At 42.4% G+C, this 20,520-nt stretch overlaps 12 non-coding genes and 1 pseudogene across 12 annotated transcripts; all 13 read left to right on the top strand.

Annotated features, from left to right (window-relative positions):
* The first annotated feature begins 213 nt into the window (after positions 1-213).
* On the top strand, positions 214-404 carry LOC148474022 (U2 spliceosomal RNA). The gene has a single exon (XR_015872936.1). It is a non-coding gene; the product is annotated as a U2 spliceosomal RNA (small nuclear RNA).
* A 1,399-nt stretch (positions 405-1,803) lies between these two features.
* On the top strand, positions 1,804-1,995 carry LOC148474021 (U2 spliceosomal RNA). Its single transcript, XR_015872937.1, has one exon. It is a non-coding gene; the product is annotated as a U2 spliceosomal RNA (small nuclear RNA).
* A 1,399-nt stretch (positions 1,996-3,394) lies between these two features.
* Positions 3,395-3,587, top strand: LOC148474020 (U2 spliceosomal RNA). Its single transcript, XR_015872938.1, has one exon. It is a non-coding gene; the product is annotated as a U2 spliceosomal RNA (small nuclear RNA).
* A 1,399-nt stretch (positions 3,588-4,986) lies between these two features.
* Positions 4,987-5,177, top strand: LOC148474019 (U2 spliceosomal RNA). Its single transcript, XR_015872935.1, has one exon. It is a non-coding gene; the product is annotated as a U2 spliceosomal RNA (small nuclear RNA).
* A 1,402-nt stretch (positions 5,178-6,579) lies between these two features.
* Positions 6,580-6,770, top strand: LOC148474018 (U2 spliceosomal RNA). The gene has a single exon (XR_015872934.1). It is a non-coding gene; the product is annotated as a U2 spliceosomal RNA (small nuclear RNA).
* A 1,400-nt stretch (positions 6,771-8,170) lies between these two features.
* Positions 8,171-8,361, top strand: LOC148474017 (U2 spliceosomal RNA). The gene has a single exon (XR_015872933.1). It is a non-coding gene; the product is annotated as a U2 spliceosomal RNA (small nuclear RNA).
* A 1,400-nt stretch (positions 8,362-9,761) lies between these two features.
* Positions 9,762-9,952, top strand: LOC148474016 (U2 spliceosomal RNA). The gene has a single exon (XR_015872943.1). It is a non-coding gene; the product is annotated as a U2 spliceosomal RNA (small nuclear RNA).
* A 1,400-nt stretch (positions 9,953-11,352) lies between these two features.
* On the top strand, positions 11,353-11,551 carry LOC148474015 (U2 spliceosomal RNA). The gene has a single exon (XR_015872939.1). It is a non-coding gene; the product is annotated as a U2 spliceosomal RNA (small nuclear RNA).
* Positions 11,552-12,682: 1,131 nt separating this feature from the next.
* LOC148474014 (U2 spliceosomal RNA) lies at positions 12,683-12,857 on the top strand (annotated as a pseudogene).
* Positions 12,858-14,257: 1,400 nt separating this feature from the next.
* On the top strand, positions 14,258-14,448 carry LOC148474013 (U2 spliceosomal RNA). Its single transcript, XR_015872942.1, has one exon. It is a non-coding gene; the product is annotated as a U2 spliceosomal RNA (small nuclear RNA).
* A 1,400-nt stretch (positions 14,449-15,848) lies between these two features.
* LOC148474012 (U2 spliceosomal RNA) lies at positions 15,849-16,039 on the top strand. The gene has a single exon (XR_015872941.1). It is a non-coding gene; the product is annotated as a U2 spliceosomal RNA (small nuclear RNA).
* A 1,400-nt stretch (positions 16,040-17,439) lies between these two features.
* Positions 17,440-17,630, top strand: LOC148474011 (U2 spliceosomal RNA). The gene has a single exon (XR_015872940.1). It is a non-coding gene; the product is annotated as a U2 spliceosomal RNA (small nuclear RNA).
* Positions 17,631-19,030: 1,400 nt separating this feature from the next.
* LOC148474010 (U2 spliceosomal RNA) lies at positions 19,031-19,221 on the top strand. Its single transcript, XR_015872932.1, has one exon. It is a non-coding gene; the product is annotated as a U2 spliceosomal RNA (small nuclear RNA).
* The last annotated feature ends 1,299 nt before the right edge of the window (positions 19,222-20,520 follow it).

Here is a 20,520-nt window from a genome sequence, read left to right as displayed (position 1 = left end):
AAGGCAAGTGGTGGGCAAAAAAAAAAAAAAAAAAAAAAAAAAAAAAGGCCCTTGCTGTGGGTCAGTCATTGCAGTAGCTGGAAGCACCTTGGACAGGGCCGCAAGCAGCAGGAGGCCGCTCTTCATAGATTATTGGTGGCTGCTCTAGCATTCTCCTTGATTGTGTGAGTCAGGTCAGAACGGAGCGTGTTTTTTCCGTGCCCTTAATGGGTTATCGCTTCTCGGCCTTTTGGCTAAGATCAAGTGTAGTATCTGTTCTTATCAGTTTAATATCTGATACGCCCCCTATCTGGGGGCCATATATTAAATGGATTTTTAGAACAGGGAGATGGAAGAAGAGCTTGCTCTGTCCACTCCACGCATTGACCTGGTATTGCATTACTTCCAGGACCGGTGCACCTTTCCTAAACTGTTATCCAAAAATAGAAAAGAACTATTTAACTCTTTCGTTTCACTTTGTTTCATTCTTACAGATTCAACAAACTAGTCTTTTGCCTGTGTCTGCACGTCATGCAATCAAATGACAATACCACCACCTGCTGCGCCTCCTGCACTCACTGCTTGCACTTTGGCACTTCTTAACACTTCATTTGGTTTATGTACGTAACTACTGAAATAAACAAGATCTGTTTATTTGGTGTCGTCTCGTCTGCTGCCTTATTGTGTCTACATTGTTTTTCTCCATTTAGGCCTATGTCTGGGATTGAACCCAAATTATATATCATTGGAGTTGAGTTGCAGAGTAATTTGGAAATCAATTGCACAAAGAACGTATTGCATAATGAACGTATGCTACAGTTTGAGCTCTGATTTTCCAACCCACCCAGGTGATGCCACATTTAGATTTTGAATTCGTTTGCGTCTCTTTTTCACTTTTTTGGCACCAAGAAGTGTCAACCAACCACACGGATAGATTGAACTTTTGCACATGGATAGATTGAACTTTTGCAGTCGTGAATTGGCCATCTTTTCATTTGGACAACTTGAATATTTTGCAAACTTTGTCCCCACATAGAAATTTGGGAGACTAGGTTTATGCTTAATCATTTGAAATTGGCGCTCATTTGGTCAAGCAATTTGTTTCCAATAAATGGTTTTGTTACGGGTTTAAATGTGCCTCTTTCGGCATCGTGCGACCATCAAGAAACCTTTTTGGGTCCCTATTTGCAAGGACAATCAATTGGAGAAAGCATCTCGTGGTCCTGTGTCTCCCTCCAATGGACCCTCAGCAAGCAAGTGCAATACTTGTAAACATCAGAACACACTGACATCAGAGTAGAATGTGGTTGTTTGAAAATTAGAATGAGAATGCACCAACATTCTGTGTTCTGACTGTCAACATTCTCTTCTTCCTGAACATTCCGTAGACACTGTGAACATTCCGAGCAATGTTTCTGAGCATTTCAATGAAGGGTTACACTGTCTAATAAACTGCAGGGACACGGCTCGAAGAAAGGAAGGCCGCAAAGCGTCTTTTGGGTGGGTGTGGCAGAGGTTTGCAGGAGGCGGTGCAATGCAAATCATGCAGCTAGCAAGAGAGTATGGGAAAGAAACCCAAAGCACTTCTGCTTGTAACTAAGCTATGGTAAAGGCAAGTGGTGGGCAAAAAAAAAAAAAAAAAAAAAAAAAAAAAAAAGGCCCTTGCTGTGGGTCAGTCATTGCAGTAGCTGGAAGCACCTTGGACAGGGCCGCAAGCAGCAGGAGGCCGCTCTTCATAGATTATTGGTGGCTGCTCTAGCATTCTCCTTGATTGTGTGAGTCAGGTCAGAACGGAGCGTGTTTTTTCCGTGCCCTTAATGGGTTATCGCTTCTCGGCCTTTTGGCTAAGATCAAGTGTAGTATCTGTTCTTATCAGTTTAATATCTGATACGCCCCCTATCTGGGGGCCATATATTAAATGGATTTTTAGAACAGGGAGATGGAAGAAGAGCTTGCTCTGTCCACTCCACGCATTGACCTGGTATTGCATTACTTCCAGGGACCGGTGCACCTTTCCTAAACTGTTATCCAAAAATAGAAAAGAACTATTTAACTCTTTCGTTTCACTTTGTTTCATTCTTACAGATTCAACAAACTAGTCTTTTGCCTGTGTCTGCACGTCATGCAATCAAATGACAATACCACCACCTGCTGCGCCTCCTGCACTCACCTGCTTGCACTTTGGCACTTCTTAACACTTCATTTGGTTTATGTACGTAACTACTGAAAATAAACAAGATCTGTTTATTTGGTGTCGTCTCGTCTGCTGCCTTATTGTGTCTACATTTGTTTTTCTCCATTTAGGCCTATGTCTGGGATTGAACCCAAATTATATATCATTGGAGTTGAGTTGCAGAGTAATTTGGAAATCAATTGCACAAAGAACGTATTGCATAATGAACGTATGCTACAGTTTGAGCTCTGATTTTCCAACCCACCCAGGTGATGCCACATTTAGATTTTGAATTCGTTTGCGTCTCTTTTTCACTTTTTTGGCACCAAGAAGTGTCAACCAACCACACGGATAGATTGAACTTTTGCACATGGATAGATTGAACTTTTGCAGTCGTGAATTGGCCATCTTTTCATTTGGACAACTTGAATATTTTGCAAACTTTGTCCCCACATAGAAATTTGGGAGACTAGGTTTATGCTTAATCATTTGAAATTGGCGCTCATTTGGTCAAGCAATTTGTTTCCAATAAATGGTTTTGTTACGGGTTTAAATGTGCCTCTTTCGGCATCGTGCGACCATCAAGAAACCTTTTTGGGTCCCTATTTGCAAGGACAATCAATTGGAGAAAGCATCTCGTGGTCTGTGTCTCCCTCCAATGGACCTCAGCAAGCAAGTGCAATACTTGTAAACATCAGAACACACTGACATCAGAGTAGAATGTTGGTTGTTTGAAAATTAGAATGAGAATGCACCAACATTCTGTGTTCTGACTGTCAACATTCTCTTCTTCCTGACATTCCGTAGACACTGTGAACATTCCGAGCAATGTTTCTGAGCATTTCAATGAAGGGTTACACTGTCTAATAAACTGCAGGGACACGGCTCGAAGAAAGGAAGGCCGCAAAGCGTCTTTTGGGTGGGTGTGGCAGAGGTTTGCAGGAGGCGGTGCCAATGCAAATCATGCAGCTAGCAAGAGAGTATGGGAAAGAAACCCAAAGCACCTTCTGCTTGTAACTAAGCTATGGTAAAGGCAAGTGGTGGGCAAAAAAAAAAAAAAAAAAAAAAAAAAAAAGGCCCTTGCTGTGGGTCAGTCATTGCAGTAGCTGGAAGCACCTTGACAGGGGCCGCAAGCAGCAGGAGGCCGCTCTTCATAGATTATTGGTGGCTGCTCTAGCATTCTCCTTGATTGTGTGAGTCAGGTCAGAACGGAGCGTGTTTTTTCCGTGCCCTTAATGGGTTATCGCTTCTCGGCCCCTTTTGGCTAAGATCAAGTGTAGTATCTGTTCTTATCAGTTTAATATCTGATACGCCCCCTATCTGGGGGCCATATATTAAATGGATTTTTAGAACAGGGAGATGGAAGAAGAGCTTGCTCTGTCCACTCCACGCATTGACCTGGTATTGCATTACTTCCAGGACCGGTGCACCCTTTCTAAACTGTTATCCAAAAATAGAAAAGAACTATTTAACTCTTTCGTTTCACTTTGTTTCATTCTTACAGATTCAACAAACTAGTCTTTTGCCTGTGTCTGCACGTCATGCAATCAAATGACAATACCACCACCTGCTGCGCCTCCTGCACTCACCTGCTTGCACTTTGGCACTTCTTAACACTTCATTTGGTTTATGTACGTAACTACTGAAAATAAACAAGATCTGTTTATTTGGTGTCGTCTCGTCTGCTGCCTTATTGTGTCTACATTTGTTTTTCTCCATTTAGGCCTATGTCTGGGATTGAACCCAAATTATATATCATTGGAGTTGAGTTGCAGAGTAATTTGGAAATCAATTGCACAAAGAACGTATTGCATAATGAACGTATGCTACAGTTTGAGCTCTGATTTTCCAACCCACCCAGGTGATGCCACATTTAGATTTTGAATTCGTTTGCGTCTCTTTTTCACTTTTTTGGCACCAAGAAGTGTCAACCAACCACACGGATAGATTGAACTTTTGCACATGGATAGATTGAACTTTTGCAGTCGTGAATTGGCCATCTTTTCATTTGGACAACTTGAATATTTTGCAAACTTTGTCCCCACATAGAAATTTGGGAGACTAGGTTTTATGCTTAATCATTTGAAATTGGCGCTCATTTGGTCAAGCAATTTGTTTCCAATAAATGGTTTTGTTACGGGTTTAAATGTGCCTCTTTCGGCATCGTGCGACCATCAAGAAACCTTTTTGGGTCCCTATTTGCAAGGACAATCATTGGAGAAAGCATCTCGTGGTCTGTGTCTCCCTCCAATGGACCTCAGCAAGCAAGTGCAATACTTGTAAACATCAGAACACACTGACATCAGAGTAGAATGTTGGTTGTTTGAAAATAGAATGAGAATGCACCAACATTCTGTGTTCTGACTGTCAACATTCTCTTCTTCCTGAACATTCCGTAGACACTGTGAACATTCCGAGCAATGTTTCTGAGCATTTCAATGAAGGGTTACACTGTCTAATAAACTGCAGGGACACGGCTCGAAGAAAGGAAGGCCGCAAAGCGTCTTTTGGGTGGGTGTGGCAGAGGTTTGCAGGGAGGCGGTGCCAATGCAAATCATGCAGCTAGCAAGAGAGTATGGGAAAGAAACCCAAAGCACTTCTGCTTGTAACTAAGCTATGGTAAAGGCAAGTGGTGGGCAAAAAAAAAAAAAAAAAAAAAAAAAAAAAGGCCCTTGCTGTGGGTCAGTCATTGCAGTAGCTGGAAGCACCTTGGACAGGGCCGCAAGCAGCAGGAGGCCGCTCTTCATAGATTATTGGTGGCTGCTCTAGCATTCTCCTTGATTGTGTGAGTCAGGTCAGAACGGAGCGTGTTTTTTCCGTGCCCTTAATGGGTTATCGCTTCTCGGCCTTTTGGCTAAGATCAAGTGTAGTATCTGTTCTTATCAGTTTAATATCTGATACGCCCCCTATCTGGGGGCCATATATTAAATGGATTTTTAGAACAGGGAGATGGAAGAAGAGCTTGCTCTGTCCACTCCACGCATTGACCTGGTATTGCATTACTTCCAGGACCGGTGCACCTTTCCTAAACTGTTATCCAAAAATAGAAAAGAACTATTTAACTCTTTCGTTTCACTTTGTTTCATTCTTACAGATTCAACAAACTAGTCTTTTGCCTGTGTCTGCACGTCATGCAATCAAATGACAATACCACCACCTGCTGCGCCTCCTGCACTCACCTGCTTGCACTTTGGCACTTCTTAACACTTCATTTGGTTTATGTACGTAACTACTGAAATAAACAAGATCTGTTTATTTGGTGTCGTCTCGTCTGCTGCCTTATTGTGTCTACATTTGTTTTTCTCCATTTAGGCCTATGTCTGGGATTGAACCCAAATTATATATCATTGGAGTTGAGTTGCAGAGTAATTTGGAAATCAATTGCACAAAGAACGTATTGCATAATGAACGTATGCTACAGTTTGAGCTCTGATTTTCCAACCCACCCAGGTGATGCCACATTTAGATTTTGAATTCGTTTGCGTCTCTTTTTCACTTTTTTGGCACCAAGAAGTGTCAACCAACCACACGGATAGATTGAACTTTTGCACATGGATAGATTGAACTTTTGCAGTCGTGAATTGGCCATCTTTTCATTTGGACAACTTGAATATTTTGCAAACTTTGTCCCCACATAGAAATTTGGGAGACTAGGTTTATGCTTAATCATTTGAAATTGGCGCTCATTTGGTCAAGCAATTTGTTTCCAATAAATGGTTTTGTTACGGGTTTAAATGTGCCTCTTTCGGCATCGTGCGACCATCAAGAAACCTTTTTTGGGTCCCTATTTGCAAGGACAATCAATTGGAGAAAGCCATCTCGTGGTCTGTGTCCTCCCTCCAATGGACCTCAGCAAGCAAGTGCAATACTTGTAAACATCAGAACACACTGACATCAGAGTAGAATGTTGGTTGTTTGAAAATTAGAATGAGAATGCACCAACATTCTGTGTTCTGACTGTCAACATTCTCTTCTTCCTGAACATTCCGTAGACACTGTGAACATTCCGAGCAATGTTTCTGAGCATTTCAATGAAGGGTTACACTGTCTAATAAACTGCAGGGACACGGCTCGAAGAAAGGAAGGCCGCAAAGCGTCTTTTGGGTGGGTGTGGCAGAGGTTTGCAGGAGGCGGTGCCAATGCAAATCATGCAGCTAGCAAGAGAGTATGGGAAAGAAACCCAAAGCACTTCTGCTTGTAACTAAGCTATGGTAAAGGCAAGTGGTGGGCAAAAAAAAAAAAAAAAAAAAAAAAAAAAAAGGCCCTTGCTGTGGGTCAGTCATTGCAGTAGCTGGAAGCACCTTGGACAGGGCCGCAAGCAGCAGGAGGCCGCTCTTCATAGATTATTGGTGGCTGCTCTAGCATTCTCCTTGATTGTGTGAGTCAGGTCAGAACGGAGCGTGTTTTTTCCGTGCCCTTAATGGGTTATCGCTTCTCGGCCTTTTGGCTAAGATCAAGTGTAGTATCTGTTCTTATCAGTTTAATATCTGATACGCCCCCTATCTGGGGGCCATATATTAAATGGATTTTTAGAACAGGGAGATGGAAGAAGAGCTTGCTCTGTCCACTCCACGCATTGACCTGGTATTGCATTACTTCCAGGACCGGTGCACCTTTCCTAAACTGTTATCCAAAAATAGAAAAGAACTATTTAACTCTTTCGTTTCACTTTGTTTCATTCTTACAGATTCAACAAACTAGTCTTTTGCCTGTGTCTGCACGTCATGCAATCAAATGACAATACCACCACCTGCTGCGCCTCCTGCACTCACCTGCTTGCACTTTGGCACTTCTTAACACTTCATTTGGTTTATGTACGTAACTACTGAAAATAAACAAGATCTGTTTATTTGGTGTCGTCTCGTCTGCTGCCTTATTGTGTCTACATTTGTTTTTCTCCATTTAGGCCTATGTCTGGGATTGAACCCAAATTATATATCATTGGAGTTGAGTTGCAGAGTAATTTGGAAATCAATTGCACAAAGAACGTATTGCATAATGAACGTATGCTACAGTTTGAGCTCTGATTTTCCAACCCACCCAGGTGATGCCACATTTAGATTTTGAATTCGTTTGCGTCTCTTTTTCACTTTTTTGGCACCAAGAAGTGTCAACCAACCACACGGATAGATTGAACTTTTGCACATGGATAGATTGAACTTTTGCAGTCGTGAATTGGCCATCTTTTCATTTGGACAACTTGAATATTTTGCAAACTTTGTCCCCACATAGAAATTTGGGAGACTAGGTTTATGCTTAATCATTTGAAATTGGCGCTCATTTGGTCAAGCAATTTGTTTCCAATAAATGGTTTTGTTACGGGTTTAAATGTGCCTCTTTCGGCATCGTGCGACCATCAAGAAACCTTTTTGGGTCCCTATTTGCAAGGACAATCAATTGGAGAAAGCATCTCGTGGTCTGTGTCTCCCTCCAATGGACCTCAGCAAGCAAGTGCAATACTTGTAAACATCAGAACACACTGACATCAGAGTAGAATGTTGGTTGTTTGAAAATTAGAATGAGAATGCACCAACATTCTGTGTTCTGACTGTCAACATTCTCTTCTTCCTGAACATTCCGTAGACACTGTGAACATTCCGAGCAATGTTTCTGAGCATTTCAATGAAGGGTTACACTGTCTAATAAACTGCAGGGACACGGCTCGAAGAAAGGAAGGCCGCAAAGCGTCTTTTGGGTGGGTGTGGCAGAGGTTTGCAGGAGGCGGTGCCAATGCAAATCATGCAGCTAGCAAGAGAGTATGGGAAAGAAACCCAAAGCACTTCTGCTTGTAACTAAGCTATGGTAAAGGCAAGTGGTGGGCAAAAAAAAAAAAAAAAAAAAAAAAAAAAAAGGCCCTTGCTGTGGGTCAGTCATTGCAGTAGCTGGAAGCACCTTGGACAGGGCCGCAAGCAGCAGGAGGCCGCTCTTCATAGATTATTGGTGGCTGCTCTAGCATTCTCCTTGATTGTGTGAGTCAGGTCAGAACGGAGCGTGTTTTTTCCGTGCCCTTAATGGGTTATCGCTTCTCGGCCTTTTGGCTAAGATCAAGTGTAGTATCTGTTCTTATCAGTTTAATATCTGATACGCCCCCTATCTGGGGGCCATATATTAAATGGATTTTTAGAACAGGGAGATGGAAGAAGAGCTTGCTCTGTCCACTCCACGCATTGACCTGGTATTGCATTACTTCCAGGACCGGTGCACCTTTCCTAAACTGTTATCCAAAAATAGAAAAGAACTATTTAACTCTTTCGTTTCACTTTGTTTCATTCTTACAGATTCAACAAACTAGTCTTTTGCCTGTGTCTGCACGTCATGCAATCAAATGACAATACCACCACCTGCTGCGCCTCCTGCACTCACCTGCTTGCACTTTGGCACTTCTTAACACTTCATTTGGTTTATGTACGTAACTACTGAAAATAAACAAGATCTGTTTATTTGGTGTCGTCTCGTCTGCTGCCTTATTGTGTCTACATTTGTTTTTCTCCATTTAGGCCTATGTCTGGGATTGAACCCAAATTATATATCATTGGAGTTGAGTTGCAGAGTAATTTGGAAATCAATTGCACAAAGAACGTATTGCATAATGAACGTATGCTACAGTTTGAGCTCTGATTTTCCAACCCACCCAGGTGATGCCACATTTAGATTTTGAATTCGTTTGCGTCTCTTTTTCACTTTTTTGGCACCAAGAAGTGTCAACCAACCACACGGATAGATTGAACTTTTGCACATGGATAGATTGAACTTTTGCAGTCGTGAATTGGCCATCTTTTCATTTGGACAACTTGAATATTTTGCAAACTTTGTCCCCACATAGAAATTTGGGAGACTAGGTTTATGCTTAATCATTTGAAATTGGCGCTCATTTGGTCAAGCAATTTGTTTCCAATAAATGGTTTTGTTACGGGTTTAAATGTGCCTCTTTCGGCATCGTGCGACCATCAAGAAACCTTTTTGGGTCCCTATTTGCAAGGACAATCAATTGGAGAAAGCATCTCGTGGTCTGTGTCTCCCTCCAATGGACCTCAGCAAGCAAGTGCAATACTTGTAAACATCAGAACACACTGACATCAGAGTAGAATGTTGGTTGTTTGAAAATTAGAATGAGAATGCACCAACATTCTGTGTTCTGACTGTCAACATTCTCTTCTTCCTGAACATTCCGTAGACACTGTGAACATTCCGAGCAATGTTTCTGAGCATTTCAATGAAGGGTTACACTGTCTAATAAACTGCAGGGACACGGCTCGAAGAAAGGAAGGCCGCAAAGCGTCTTTTGGGTGGGTGTGGCAGAGGTTTGCAGGAGGCGGTGCCAATGCAAATCATGCAGCTAGCAAGAGAGTATGGGAAAGAAACCCAAAGCACTTCTGCTTGTAACTAAGCTATGGTAAAGGCAAGTGGTGGGCAAAAAAAAAAAAAAAAAAAAAAAAAAAAAAGGCCCTTGCTGTGGGTCAGTCATTGCAGTAGCTGGAAGCACCTTGGACAGGGCCGCAAGCAGCAGGAGGCCGCTCTTCATAGATTATTGGTGGCTGCTCTAGCATTCTCCTTGATTGTGTGAGTCAGGTCAGAACGGAGCGTGTTTTTTCCGTGCCCTTAATGGGTTATCGCTTCTCGGCCTTTTGGCTAAGATCAAGTGTAGTATCTGTTCTTATCAGTTTAATATCTGATACGCCCCCTATCTGGGGGCCATATATTAAATGGATTTTTAGAACAGGGAGATGGAAGAAGAGCTTGCTCTGTCCACTCCACGCATTGACCTGGTATTGCATTACTTCCAGGACCGGTGCACCTTTCCTAAACTGTTATCCAAAAATAGAAAAGAACTATTTAACTCTTTCGTTTCACTTTGTTTCATTCTTACAGATTCAACAAACTAGTCTTTTGCCTGTGTCTGCACGTCATGCAATCAAATGACAATACCACCACCTGCTGCGCCTCCTGCACTCACCTGCTTGCACTTTGGCACTTCTTAACACTTCATTTGGTTTATGTACGTAACTACTGAAAATAAACAAGATCTGTTTATTTGGTGTCGTCTCGTCTGCTGCCTTATTGTGTCTACATTTGTTTTTCTCCATTTAGGCCTATGTCTGGGATTGAACCCAAATTATATATCATTGGAGTTGAGTTGCAGAGTAATTTGGAAATCAATTGCACAAAGAACGTATTGCATAATGAACGTATGCTACAGTTTGAGCTCTGATTTTCCAACCCACCCAGGTGATGCCACATTTAGATTTTGAATTCGTTTGCGTCTCTTTTTCACTTTTTTGGCACCAAGAAGTGTCAACCAACCACACGGATAGATTGAACTTTTGCACATGGATAGATTGAACTTTTGCAGTCGTGAATTGGCCATCTTTTCATTTGGACAACTTGAATATTTTGCAAACTTTGTCCCCACATAGAAATTTGGGAGACTAGGTTTATGCTTAATCATTTGAAATTGGCGCTCATTTGGTCAAGCAATTTGTTTCCAATAAATGGTTTTGTTACGGGTTTAAATGTGCCTCTTTCGGCATCGTGCGACCATCAAGAAACCTTTTTGGGTCCCTATTTGCAAGGACAATCAATTGGAGAAAGCATCTCGTGGTCTGTGTCTCCCTCCAATGGACCTCAGCAAGCAAGTGCAATACTTGTAAACATCAGAACACACTGACATCAGAGTAGAATGTTGGTTGTTTGAAAATTAGAATGAGAATGCACCAACATTCTGTGTTCTGACTGTCAACATTCTCTTCTTCCTGAACATTCCGTAGACACTGTGAACATTCCGAGCAATGTTTCTGAGCATTTCAATGAAGGGTTACACTGTCTAATAAACTGCAGGGACACGGCTCGAAGAAAGGAAGGCCGCAAAGCGTCTTTTGGGTGGGTGTGGCAGAGGTTTGCAGGAGGCGGTGCCAATGCAAATCATGCAGCTAGCAAGAGAGTATGGGAAAGAAACCCAAAGCACTTCTGCTTGTAACTAAGCTATGGTAAAGGCAAGTGGTGGGCAAAAAAAAAAAAAAAAAAAAAAAAAAAAAAGGCCCTTGCTGTGGGTCAGTCATTGCAGTAGCTGGAAGCACCTTGGACAGGGCCGCAAGCAGCAGGAGGCCGCTCTTCATAGATTATTGGTGGCTGCTCTAGCATTCTCCTTGATTGTGTGAGTCAGGTCAGAACGGAGCGTGTTTTTTCCGTGCCCTTAATGGGTTATCGCTTCTCGGCCTTTTGGCTAAGATCAAGTGTAGTATCTGTTATGGACAGAGTAAAGCGGACAGTTATGTACAAGGAGCCCCTCAAAGGTGGAAAGGGAATACCAGATATCCCCACCATGCTGCGAGCCTTCTTTGTTTGCAACTGTATCCGCAGGACTTTGTGTGAGACTGATAATGACTCTGCAGGAAACTCCATGTCTCGCTTTTTCCTCCTACCCCTTTGGAGGGCCCTAGGCTGGGCTAAGTGGGACAGCTCCATCCCTTACAACTGGAACACTCCCTGGTTCTACCTGGACGTGTCCAAGTTTGTGAGGGAGCACCAACTGGAGGGAGTTAAACCTGACTTGTGGAAACCAAAGACTATCCACAAGCTCATCAGAGCAAAAGACGTCATGGAGCCTATTCCAGGGCTCCCTTCAGCAACTGCCAAGCAGGTATGGGACAATGTGGCCTCCAAAAGGCTCACAAATAGACACAAGGACATGTCATGGATGGCAATCCAAGGGGGTCTGCCCCTAAGGACATTCATGCACTCCCGTAACCTGTGCAGGTACAGACATTGCCCCTGGTGCATCTCTCACGAGGAAACAGCTATGCACTTGTTTTGGGACTGTACTTATGCACAGTTGTTGTTAGATGCCCTGGAAAATGAACTCAAAGACTGTGTGCCAAGGAGCAACCTTTCGTACCACTCGGTACTTTACGGACTGTTTCCTGGCACCCACACCTATGGGGCAATCCAGGAGGCCTGGCGCCTTATGAACTGTGTTAAGGACGCTTTGTGGCTTGCCAGGAATCGCCTCATTCTGCGGAGGGAGAGGATGTCTATCCAGGACTGTCGCAGGCTGATTCACAGCCTGCTAAGAGACTATTCCATCATGGACAGCCCTGAGGAAGAAGAGGACTAAACCCCCCTTCTTCTGCCCCCTCCCCCCATGCTTGATTGTCCAACAAGGACTGGGACAGTGGCCCCTTCCCCCATTTTTCACAGAGACTGATGTTTTGTTGATATGTCTTTCTATTTATTTACCCTTCCCATATATGTGTCTGTCTTTCAATAAAAACTTCAGTTCTGTGATTCCCCCCTCCCTTCCCCTCTACCCTCCACACCCATAGACCTTGTTGATTGTTGTTTTTGTTTAAGTAGTGAATGAATAATGCAAAGTATTATGTATAGTATAGGATGCCTTGTGCTATATGTTTTGCAATGCATTATATTGTATGTTTGATTATGTTTGATAGTGTATTGGGTTTAGGCTGTGCTGCGACACAGTACACTTGTATGTGTGATTTATGTATGTTTTTTGCCATCTTTATGTTAATAAAGAATGCTTTTTTCAATCAAAAAATCTGTTCTTATCAGTTTAATATCTGATACGCCCCCTATCTGGGGGCCATATATTAAATGGATTTTTAGAACAGGGAGATGGAAGAAGAGCTTGCTCTGTCCACTCCACGCATTGACCTGGTATTGCATTACTTCCAGGACCGGTGCACCTTTCCTAAACTGTTATCCAAAAATAGAAAAGAACTATTTAACTCTTTCGTTTCACTTTGTTTCATTCTTACAGATTCAACAAACTAGTCTTTTGCCTGTGTCTGCACGTCATGCAATCAAATGACAATACCACCACCTGCTGCGCCTCCTGCACTCACCTGCTTGCACTTTGGCACTTCTTAACACTTCATTTGGTTTATGTACGTAACTACTGAAAATAAACAAGATCTGTTTATTTGGTGTCGTCTCGTCTGCTGCCTTATTGTGTCTACATTTGTTTTTCTCCATTTAGGCCTATGTCTGGGATTGAACCCAAATTATATATCATTGGAGTTGAGTTGCAGAGTAATTTGGAAATCAATTGCACAAAGAACGTATTGCATAATGAACGTATGCTACAGTTTGAGCTCTGATTTTCCAACCCACCCAGGTGATGCCACATTTAGATTTTGAATTCGTTTGCGTCTCTTTTTCACTTTTTTGGCACCAAGAAGTGTCAACCAACCACACGGATAGATTGAACTTTTGCACATGGATAGATTGAACTTTTGCAGTCGTGAATTGGCCATCTTTTCATTTGGACAACTTGAATATTTTGCAAACTTTGTCCCCACATAGAAATTTGGGAGACTAGGTTTATGCTTAATCATTTGAAATTGGCGCTCATTTGGTCAAGCAATTTGTTTCCAATAAATGGTTTTGTTACGGGTTTAAATGTGCCTCTTTCGGCATCGTGCGACCATCAAGAAACCTTTTTGGGTCCCTATTTGCAAGGACAATCAATTGGAGAAAGCATCTCGTGGTCTGTGTCTCCCTCCAATGGACCTCAGCAAGCAAGTGCAATACTTGTAAACATCAGAACACACTGACATCAGAGTAGAATGTTGGTTGTTTGAAAATTAGAATGAGAATGCACCAACATTCTGTGTTCTGACTGTCAACATTCTCTTCTTCCTGAACATTCCGTAGACACTGTGAACATTCCGAGCAATGTTTCTGAGCATTTCAATGAAGGGTTACACTGTCTAATAAACTGCAGGGACACGGCTCGAAGAAAGGAAGGCCGCAAAGCGTCTTTTGGGTGGGTGTGGCAGAGGTTTGCAGGAGGCGGTGCCAATGCAAATCATGCAGCTAGCAAGAGAGTATGGGAAAGAAACCCAAAGCACTTCTGCTTGTAACTAAGCTATGGTAAAGGCAAGTGGTGGGCAAAAAAAAAAAAAAAAAAAAAAAAAAAAAAGGCCCTTGCTGTGGGTCAGTCATTGCAGTAGCTGGAAGCACCTTGGACAGGGCCGCAAGCAGCAGGAGGCCGCTCTTCATAGATTATTGGTGGCTGCTCTAGCATTCTCCTTGATTGTGTGAGTCAGGTCAGAACGGAGCGTGTTTTTTCCGTGCCCTTAATGGGTTATCGCTTCTCGGCCTTTTGGCTAAGATCAAGTGTAGTATCTGTTCTTATCAGTTTAATATCTGATACGCCCCCTATCTGGGGGCCATATATTAAATGGATTTTTAGAACAGGGAGATGGAAGAAGAGCTTGCTCTGTCCACTCCACGCATTGACCTGGTATTGCATTACTTCCAGGACCGGTGCACCTTTCCTAAACTGTTATCCAAAAATAGAAAAGAACTATTTAACTCTTTCGTTTCACTTTGTTTCATTCTTACAGATTCAACAAACTAGTCTTTTGCCTGTGTCTGCACGTCATGCAATCAAATGACAATACCACCACCTGCTGCGCCTCCTGCACTCACCTGCTTGCACTTTGGCACTTCTTAACACTTCATTTGGTTTATGTACGTAACTACTGAAAATAAACAAGATCTGTTTATTTGGTGTCGTCTCGTCTGCTGCCTTATTGTGTCTACATTTGTTTTTCTCCATTTAGGCCTATGTCTGGGATTGAACCCAAATTATATATCATTGGAGTTGAGTTGCAGAGTAATTTGGAAATCAATTGCACAAAGAACGTATTGCATAATGAACGTATGCTACAGTTTGAGCTCTGATTTTCCAACCCACCCAGGTGATGCCACATTTAGATTTTGAATTCGTTTGCGTCTCTTTTTCACTTTTTTGGCACCAAGAAGTGTCAACCAACCACACGGATAGATTGAACTTTTGCACATGGATAGATTGAACTTTTGCAGTCGTGAATTGGCCATCTTTTCATTTGGACAACTTGAATATTTTGCAAACTTTGTCCCCACATAGAAATTTGGGAGACTAGGTTTATGCTTAATCATTTGAAATTGGCGCTCATTTGGTCAAGCAATTTGTTTCCAATAAATGGTTTTGTTACGGGTTTAAATGTGCCTCTTTCGGCATCGTGCGACCATCAAGAAACCTTTTTGGGTCCCTATTTGCAAGGACAATCAATTGGAGAAAGCATCTCGTGGTCTGTGTCTCCCTCCAATGGACCTCAGCAAGCAAGTGCAATACTTGTAAACATCAGAACACACTGACATCAGAGTAGAATGTTGGTTGTTTGAAAATTAGAATGAGAATGCACCAACATTCTGTGTTCTGACTGTCAACATTCTCTTCTTCCTGAACATTCCGTAGACACTGTGAACATTCCGAGCAATGTTTCTGAGCATTTCAATGAAGGGTTACACTGTCTAATAAACTGCAGGGACACGGCTCGAAGAAAGGAAGGCCGCAAAGCGTCTTTTGGGTGGGTGTGGCAGAGGTTTGCAGGAGGCGGTGCCAATGCAAATCATGCAGCTAGCAAGAGAGTATGGGAAAGAAACCCAAAGCACTTCTGCTTGTAACTAAGCTATGGTAAAGGCAAGTGGTGGGCAAAAAAAAAAAAAAAAAAAAAAAAAAAAAAGGCCCTTGCTGTGGGTCAGTCATTGCAGTAGCTGGAAGCACCTTGGACAGGGCCGCAAGCAGCAGGAGGCCGCTCTTCATAGATTATTGGTGGCTGCTCTAGCATTCTCCTTGATTGTGTGAGTCAGGTCAGAACGGAGCGTGTTTTTTCCGTGCCCTTAATGGGTTATCGCTTCTCGGCCTTTTGGCTAAGATCAAGTGTAGTATCTGTTCTTATCAGTTTAATATCTGATACGCCCCCTATCTGGGGGCCATATATTAAATGGATTTTTAGAACAGGGAGATGGAAGAAGAGCTTGCTCTGTCCACTCCACGCATTGACCTGGTATTGCATTACTTCCAGGACCGGTGCACCTTTCCTAAACTGTTATCCAAAAATAGAAAAGAACTATTTAACTCTTTCGTTTCACTTTGTTTCATTCTTACAGATTCAACAAACTAGTCTTTTGCCTGTGTCTGCACGTCATGCAATCAAATGACAATACCACCACCTGCTGCGCCTCCTGCACTCACCTGCTTGCACTTTGGCACTTCTTAACACTTCATTTGGTTTATGTACGTAACTACTGAAAATAAACAAGATCTGTTTATTTGGTGTCGTCTCGTCTGCTGCCTTATTGTGTCTACATTTGTTTTTCTCCATTTAGGCCTATGTCTGGGATTGAACCCAAATTATATATCATTGGAGTTGAGTTGCAGAGTAATTTGGAAATCAATTGCACAAAGAACGTATTGCATAATGAACGTATGCTACAGTTTGAGCTCTGATTTTCCAACCCACCCAGGTGATGCCACATTTAGATTTTGAATTCGTTTGCGTCTCTTTTTCACTTTTTTGGCACCAAGAAGTGTCAACCAACCACACGGATAGATTGAACTTTTGCACATGGATAGATTGAACTTTTGCAGTCGTGAATTGGCCATCTTTTCATTTGGACAACTTGAATATTTTGCAAACTTTGTCCCCACATAGAAATTTGGGAGACTAGGTTTATGCTTAATCATTTGAAATTGGCGCTCATTTGGTCAAGCAATTTGTTTCCAATAAATGGTTTTGTTACGGGTTTAAATGTGCCTCTTTCGGCATCGTGCGACCATCAAGAAACCTTTTTGGGTCCCTATTTGCAAGGACAATCAATTGGAGAAAGCATCTCGTGGTCTGTGTCTCCCTCCAATGGACCTCAGCAAGCAAGTGCAATACTTGTAAACATCAGAACACACTGACATCAGAGTAGAATGTTGGTTGTTTGAAAATTAGAATGAGAATGCACCAACATTCTGTGTTCTGACTGTCAACATTCTCTTCTTCCTGAACATTCCGTAGACACTGTGAACATTCCGAGCAATGTTTCTGAGCATTTCAATGAAGGGTTACACTGTCTAATAAACTGCAGGGACACGGCTCGAAGAAAGGAAGGCCGCAAAGCGTCTTTTGGGTGGGTGTGGCAGAGGTTTGCAGGAGGCGGTGCCAATGCAAATCATGCAGCTAGCAAGAGAGTATGGGAAAGAAACCCAAAGCACTTCTGCTTGTAACTAAGCTATGGTAAAGGCAAGTGGTGGGCAAAAAAAAAAAAAAAAAAAAAAAAAAAAAAGGCCCTTGCTGTGGGTCAGTCATTGCAGTAGCTGGAAGCACCTTGGACAGGGCCGCAAGCAGCAGGAGGCCGCTCTTCATAGATTATTGGTGGCTGCTCTAGCATTCTCCTTGATTGTGTGAGTCAGGTCAGAACGGAGCGTGTTTTTTCCGTGCCCTTAATGGGTTATCGCTTCTCGGCCTTTTGGCTAAGATCAAGTGTAGTATCTGTTCTTATCAGTTTAATATCTGATACGCCCCCTATCTGGGGGCCATATATTAAATGGATTTTTAGAACAGGGAGATGGAAGAAGAGCTTGCTCTGTCCACTCCACGCATTGACCTGGTATTGCATTACTTCCAGGACCGGTGCACCTTTCCTAAACTGTTATCCAAAAATAGAAAAGAACTATTTAACTCTTTCGTTTCACTTTGTTTCATTCTTACAGATTCAACAAACTAGTCTTTTGCCTGTGTCTGCACGTCATGCAATCAAATGACAATACCACCACCTGCTGCGCCTCCTGCACTCACCTGCTTGCACTTTGGCACTTCTTAACACTTCATTTGGTTTATGTACGTAACTACTGAAAATAAACAAGATCTGTTTATTTGGTGTCGTCTCGTCTGCTGCCTTATTGTGTCTACATTTGTTTTTCTCCATTTAGGCCTATGTCTGGGATTGAACCCAAATTATATATCATTGGAGTTGAGTTGCAGAGTAATTTGGAAATCAATTGCACAAAGAACGTATTGCATAATGAACGTATGCTACAGTTTGAGCTCTGATTTTCCAACCCACCCAGGTGATGCCACATTTAGATTTTGAATTCGTTTGCGTCTCTTTTTCACTTTTTTGGCACCAAGAAGTGTCAACCAACCACACGGATAGATTGAACTTTTGCACATGGATAGATTGAACTTTTGCAGTCGTGAATTGGCCATCTTTTCATTTGGACAACTTGAATATTTTGCAAACTTTGTCCCCACATAGAAATTTGGGAGACTAGGTTTATGCTTAATCATTTGAAATTGGCGCTCATTTGGTCAAGCAATTTGTTTCCAATAAATGGTTTTGTTACGGGTTTAAATGTGCCTCTTTCGGCATCGTGCGACCATCAAGAAACCTTTTTGGGTCCCTATTTGCAAGGACAATCAATTGGAGAAAGCATCTCGTGGTCTGTGTCTCCCTCCAATGGACCTCAGCAAGCAAGTGCAATACTTGTAAACATCAGAACACACTGACATCAGAGTAGAATGTTGGTTGTTTGAAAATTAGAATGAGAATGCACCAACATTCTGTGTTCTGACTGTCAACATTCTCTTCTTCCTGAACATTCCGTAGACACTGTGAACATTCCGAGCAATGTTTCTGAGCATTTCAATGAAGGGTTACACTGTCTAATAAACTGCAGGGACACGGCTCGAAGAAAGGAAGGCCGCAAAGCGTCTTTTGGGTGGGTGTGGCAGAGGTTTGCAGGAGGCGGTGCCAATGCAAATCATGCAGCTAGCAAGAGAGTATGGGAAAGAAACCCAAAGCACTTCTGCTTGTAACTAAGCTATGGTAAAGGCAAGTGGTGGGCAAAAAAAAAAAAAAAAAAAAAAAAAAAAAAGGCCCTTGCTGTGGGTCAGTCATTGCAGTAGCTGGAAGCACCTTGGACAGGGCCGCAAGCAGCAGGAGGCCGCTCTTCATAGATTATTGGTGGCTGCTCTAGCATTCTCCTTGATTGTGTGAGTCAGGTCAGAACGGAGCGTGTTTTTTCCGTGCCCTTAATGGGTTATCGCTTCTCGGCCTTTTGGCTAAGATCAAGTGTAGTATCTGTTCTTATCAGTTTAATATCTGATACGCCCCCTATCTGGGGGCCATATATTAAATGGATTTTTAGAACAGGGAGATGGAAGAAGAGCTTGCTCTGTCCACTCCACGCATTGACCTGGTATTGCATTACTTCCAGGACCGGTGCACCTTTCCTAAACTGTTATCCAAAAATAGAAAAGAACTATTTAACTCTTTCGTTTCACTTTGTTTCATTCTTACAGATTCAACAAACTAGTCTTTTGCCTGTGTCTGCACGTCATGCAATCAAATGACAATACCACCACCTGCTGCGCCTCCTGCACTCACCTGCTTGCACTTTGGCACTTCTTAACACTTCATTTGGTTTATGTACGTAACTACTGAAAATAAACAAGATCTGTTTATTTGGTGTCGTCTCGTCTGCTGCCTTATTGTGTCTACATTTGTTTTTCTCCATTTAGGCCTATGTCTGGGATTGAACCCAAATTATATATCATTGGAGTTGAGTTGCAGAGTAATTTGGAAATCAATTGCACAAAGAACGTATTGCATAATGAACGTATGCTACAGTTTGAGCTCTGATTTTCCAACCCACCCAGGTGATGCCACATTTAGATTTTGAATTCGTTTGCGTCTCTTTTTCACTTTTTTGGCACCAAGAAGTGTCAACCAACCACACGGATAGATTGAACTTTTGCACATGGATAGATTGAACTTTTGCAGTCGTGAATTGGCCATCTTTTCATTTGGACAACTTGAATATTTTGCAAACTTTGTCCCCACATAGAAATTTGGGAGACTAGGTTTATGCTTAATCATTTGAAATTGGCGCTCATTTGGTCAAGCAATTTGTTTCCAATAAATGGTTTTGTTACGGGTTTAAATGTGCCTCTTTCGGCATCGTGCGACCATCAAGAAACCTTTTTGGGTCCCTATTTGCAAGGACAATCAATTGGAGAAAGCATCTCGTGGTCTGTGTCTCCCTCCAATGGACCTCAGCAAGCAAGTGCAATACTTGTAAACATCAGAACACACTGACATCAGAGTAGAATGTTGGTTGTTTGAAAATTAGAATGAGAATGCACCAACATTCTGTGTTCTGACTGTCAACATTCTCTTCTTCCTGAACATTCCGTAGACACTGTGAACATTCCGAGCAATGTTTCTGAGCATTTCAATGAAGGGTTACACTGTCTAATAAACTGCAGGGACACGGCTCGAAGAAAGGAAGGCCGCAAAGCGTCTTTTGGGTGGGTGTGGCAGAGGTTTGCAGGAGGCGGTGCCAATGCAAATCATGCAGCTAGCAAGAGAGTATGGGAAAGAAACCCAAAGCACTTCTGCTTGTAACTAAGCTATGGTAAAGGCAAGTGGTGGGCAAAAAAAAAAAAAAAAAAAAAAAAAAAAAAGGCCCTTGCTGTGGGTCAGTCATTGCAGTAGCTGGAAGCACCTTGGACAGGGCCGCAAGCAGCAGG

Source organism: Taudactylus pleione, unplaced genomic scaffold (genome assembly GCF_031769625.1).
Source record: "Taudactylus pleione unplaced genomic scaffold, aTauple2 ptg000900l, whole genome shotgun sequence".
NCBI classification, from domain to species: domain Eukaryota; kingdom Metazoa; phylum Chordata; class Amphibia; order Anura; family Myobatrachidae; genus Taudactylus; species Taudactylus pleione.
The sequence above is the reverse complement of the archived record's forward strand: the minus strand, read 5'-3'. Positions and strand labels throughout refer to the sequence as shown.